This window comes from Atta colombica, unplaced genomic scaffold, assembly GCF_001594045.1.
Source record: "Atta colombica isolate Treedump-2 unplaced genomic scaffold, Acol1.0 scaffold49, whole genome shotgun sequence".
NCBI lineage: Eukaryota > Metazoa > Arthropoda > Insecta > Hymenoptera > Formicidae > Atta > Atta colombica.
Window position 1 is genome coordinate 802,022 of NW_017259538.1, and position 5,548 is coordinate 807,569.

Below are 5,548 nucleotides of genomic sequence, written 5' to 3' on the forward strand. Positions count from 1 at the left end.
ACTAAATATTTTGCACAGTTCATTTTTCCTCTTTTACATATTAGGGAGATAAAGAAAATTATTATCGTTACTTTTGCTTGCTTTCCTTTTTTTTTAATAGAATAGAGAAATTGTATCGGAAAATATTCGATATTCGATCGGATAATTGTCCTCTCAGATATCTGATGTCACATTCTTTCCGGATATCCGACAATTTTACGATCCGATACATCTCTGTTGAAGATAATTGAATTGTAGAAGTGAAATGTTTGTAATTAACTTTGCTGGTAAGTACAATCCAATTTTTGCAAATTACATCTTATAAATACATTATTTATACATTAACAACTACGGAAGACAATTTATTTATTTTTAGACAGACTATTTATTTTTGAAAAATCGTGTTCTTTTCTATTATTATTGAAGCCAGATTTACAATCAGGCTTAAATAATAATAAAAAAAAACACGATTTTCAAAAATATTTATTCTTTGTTTACTATTTCTTGTTTTTTTTCCTCTTTGTTTTGTTTTATTGACATCGTGTTTTTTATCCTTTCTAAAGTTTATCAATTTTTATCTTGAATAAAACCAAAAAGTAGGATAAGAGGCAAAAAAAGTAAAAGATGAAAACAGGAAACAGTGCATAGGTATTGTAGATTAGGCATTAGGTCTAAATGCAAATGTCTCTTTCAGAAAAAATCATATTCTCTTTTTTATTATTATTATTTATCACTTAAACGCATATATCTCTTTTAAAAAATACATATATTATTCTATTAGATTATCTCAGACTTAATTTAAGTATTTAATTAACACAACGATCATGCCCATCAATGAAGCCCTTGCAATAATAACAGGAAGAGAAATTGCAGCGTTTATGCGGTCTAAACCGGGAACAGAATTAAGCGGAGTTTTGCGCTTAGCTGGTAAGATTTAGTGAGGCCATATGGTCAACTAAACCGCGTTTTCTGCATTGTGTGCATGCGAAATCCCTCTCGTCCTGTGAAATAGAGCGCGGGCTCCTGAATATTCAGCGGCATGTAATACTCCTAAAGGACTTTCTATTTTCATCCGTCTTAACTGCGGAAAATATAAATAGTTTCACCTTGAGAACGGCAGGACGATTCATGAAGATCCTCTCAAAATACTCAATTAAATCGGAGTATATTATAAATTAGAAGAGAAGATAGAGAAATAAAATGATCACATGTACTATAATATAACCTCTCGATTTTCTGTCGGTGAAATATTAACTATACATTTCTATTACCGCGTATCTGTTAATATATACTGCGTATAAACGTTGCTCTAATTTTCATGTTTTATGCAAATGCTGACCGCCGATCGATGGATACGACCGTGGGGAACGACATTATCAAACCACATTTATTTCGTGATGTTATTACGAAAATTGCGGTTCGCTGTTGTTCCGCGAGAAATTGGGAAATTTAATGAAGTAGTATTGCGGGCCACATGTCACGCACGTATCTGTATGTTTTATGCTGCGATCTGGCATTTTCGTGATGACATTGATTAATTCAAACTGTAGACTTTGACAATACATCGCGTGCTTGTGTATTGCATTTGTAAAACCTAAACGGATCGACTCCGTGTAAACCTCGATAAACATCGAGGAAAAGTAATAAAATAAATCCTTGAATTAACATGTTAAATGTTGAATCAAATTCGTTCGTTTCTCCGTACTGGAGTAAAATTTGCATTACTAAATTCATGTTTCGATAAAATATTATATAATATAATTAAATTATGCAAAATTATCGTAATATGCTTATTATACAATTTACATATGTAATTTTTTATCCGTTTTACACAGGAAAAACAATTTTTCTAAAGCATCCAAAAATTTAGCTAGATATATATCTACAAATAATTTGATTGGATTAATTAAAATTATTTTACTGGACATTAAAATAATTATATAAGATACTTAAGCATAATGAGCAAGATTATAAAAAGTTTTGACATTCTAGCAACTTGAGCATTCTACATAATTATTTTGATGGTCCAGCAAAATTATTTTCAGATTTGTAGCTAATTAAATTTTTAGATACTTCAGCAAAATCGTTTTTTTCATGCATGTATTTTTTTATAGTGCTGGTCAGCGATCACTGAAAGTTACAGATCCGATCATTGATGATCAATATAGTTCAATATTAATATCAGGGTTGTACTTTTACTAAAAAAATATAATAATTCTCATCTACATCTAGGTATATAAATTATGGTAGGTATAATAATTATATATCTAGGTATATAATTATTTTACGTATTATCTATGTAAACAATTTATGGATCATCGAAGCCTAAGTTTTTTTTGCATTAGACTGCATTAAAGCTTTTATCTCGTATATATATATTTTTATTTATCAATATTAAAGTCAAAAATATTAACAATTATAATTATCATTTCATATTGTTTTACAATACCTAATTAATAATAATTTACACATTTTACATTATTTGTACATTATTTATATAAAAAGGAGTCGTGTTTTAATAATACATATAAATATTACATGTAAACATTTTACTCGTGAAATATGCGGTTTTGATCAATTTTGATCAATATACTACATAATTTTTTTCGAAATCCGTATGATGCTCGAAGAAGCGTAATCTTGATGATCGATCCGTGATGGCAGCAGTTGCTCGGCAGCACTTTCGCACCGATGCACGATCACTTGCAATTGTCGAATTAATTTTCCCATGCCGATTTCGTAAATATGTTCTACCTATGCATAGATCTCATAAAAATCTATTACGATCATTAAACTACCTCTTGAATCAAGACAACGTTTTGAGACAACGTAAATCCGCGGAATAGTGATCGATTCTCGCTCGATCGTCGCGATCGATGATCAAGGATCGATGGCAATGTACTGAATCAACGAGAGATGGAGCCCGTGGTAGGAGAACAAGGGACCCTACACGGTGTGCATAAAATATCGGTAGCGGTAATTGGCGACGTTTTGGCCGCAGGCAGAGAAAGCTCACCGCCTTGAAGGCTTCGTCGGAGTCGCCCGGCTGTTCCTTTTGCTGCTGATACACCACGTACCACTGCTTCAGCTCTTCTTTCCTTTCACCGCTGTAGCATATGTCACGTCAGGGCCGCATCGATCTATCCCGAAAGACGAGTCTTTTTCATTATGATAGGGAACAGATGAATCCCTGAGGAAAAAAAAGACAGTCGCGAATCGCCTTTTCCAAAATTCGTAGTATAACGACGTCTCTTGCGATTGACTGTTGGAGAATTTACGTCATCCGTTGAATTTTACCCTCTAATGCCACTCTATATTGTTTTATTACGTACTTATTACGTGGGTATTGTGTAAAAATATCGTAAAAATGAGCACATTATAATGACTTTTTTTATTGGAACTAGACAAGGAATATAACGGTAATAAGCAAATATATGCAGATTTCTATCTTTATTAACAAAAAAAGTTGAAAGTATGTTAAATGATTGTAATGAAATGAATATAAAAGATTAAATTTATTTACATTTCTTGAGTTAAATAGTATTTCATTATTTTTATCAAGTGTACCAAAATTACTATTTTAATTCAAAGCGTTGTAAAAATAATCACATTCATGCATTTCTGGTGTTTTCTGGTTGAATTGTATTTCAAAATAAATAAGTTTATATTAAAATAAATAAGGAATAAATAATAAACTAAAATTTAATCATATTTCTTGAATTAAATTGTTTAACTCCTTTATTATTAACAACACATTGAGTAAGATTATTATAGTGACAGCCTATAGAAATTATCTGTAGAATTAAAGATAATTAATATTGAATATAATTTGTGGTTATGAATTTAACAGTGTAAAATACAACATAAAAGAAACCTCAGATATATCATGATGAGAGAATACCATAATGGCACTGAAGGGTTAATATATTCGTAACCCCTGTATCGAAATCCCTCCTCAAGGAATCCTCTTAAAAATCATATATTATTTCGCAGATCGCAGGATCGAAAACTATTACTACACGAATGTGAAATAATATTCTAAATCATTCTATTTGTCGAGGACTAAATTTACCGTATTCCAACAATTTCCTTATTTTTTACTCGATATCATTACTATTCATATACTTCGTTTGGTATTGACATTTCGTTTTATTACTTTTTCTTTCTTTTCTAAAGCCGATTCAGTCGCATCGATCATTGCGCTACACTTCGGCAAAATTAATTTTACAGTCCTGTACGATGATTGCCATCGATCTCGCAAATTTTTCTCGAAGATGTGTCAATGCGGTTATGTTCGATGGATTCAGTCAGTAGATGACCTTATCCATAACGAGATTCTCCGACGCCCCCGAGTCGCTTTCTAAGCGCAATCCGGCGGATTGCGATGGAAGGGACGCGATCGCTTCGTTCGGCGATCACAATTACGTGAATCATCGCTGCACTCGACCGCCGCGATTCGAGAAAACGTAACTTGCCATTCGCTCGACGAGGATAGGTGAATGCATCCTCTGCATGTGCACTTCCTACTCTCGTGATCGAGCGGGCGAACGAGCGAGCGAACGTGACCGGAACCTCGAATCCTATGAATCGAGGAAGTCTATCGCAATTGAGAAGAGAATCTTCCTGTCTCAGGATTTTCTCATCTTGTGATCTTTAACGATCCACTGGTCGATCGCGACGCGTAATGAATTTGGGATTAACGTTTGAGCGACAATAAGAATGCCGTTAAATATAATTGAACGATAATGATAGCGCATTTCGATACTTTCGCGTCGCTACTTAAGCAAGCTAAGTGGCATTTTGCATGGTCGCTGGTTTTATATCTGGCAAAGGGCAAATTCCTGGCGCGTGTGGATCCGCGATGGATCCTCTACGATGAAGCCGCTGCACGTGCCTGCGATTGTATTGGAAAGAAATGTGCTATTATAAGATCAGCACGAAGGCATGAAGCGCGGAAAGGTGAAATAAATAGTGTTGTCAAATAGTCGCTGATTTTAGGACGCGAGTTTTGTATTTATTGTGGTATATTAAAGTCGGGACATACTTTCTAGTAGTTTCGAGTTCACTGTTCAGTGAACATTGTGTCGATGATTGCACCATATGGAGAGGTACGCAATATCCGATTATGCTACTAGAAAATACGAACGTCGAAGAGTCGAGAGATGCCTCACTTCTTTTATGTTCGAGCATATATAAGGTTTTGTTAAAGTGTTCAAAAATTTAGCTAGATTACAAATCTGAAAATAATTTTGTTGAATTATCAAAATAATTATTTGATAAAAAATCATTTTCTTGTTCTTTTCAAAGTGCCATAGTACTCGAAATTTTTTTCATGTGAAACTTTTTTCATGCAGAAATATCATGTTGTTGAATTCGCATAGCTCGTTAGGCTTTTGAGTAAATCGAAATAGATAAAAGAATAAAAATAGCGTTTTTAGCTATTTTCAACAATATTTTTACAGCAAAACAAAACCGTGTTGCTAAATAAAGTTTACAGTATCTAAATTCAAGAGCAAATAAAATTCAATTTCTTTCAAATAAAATTTAGTTTGATTTTATATATATATAT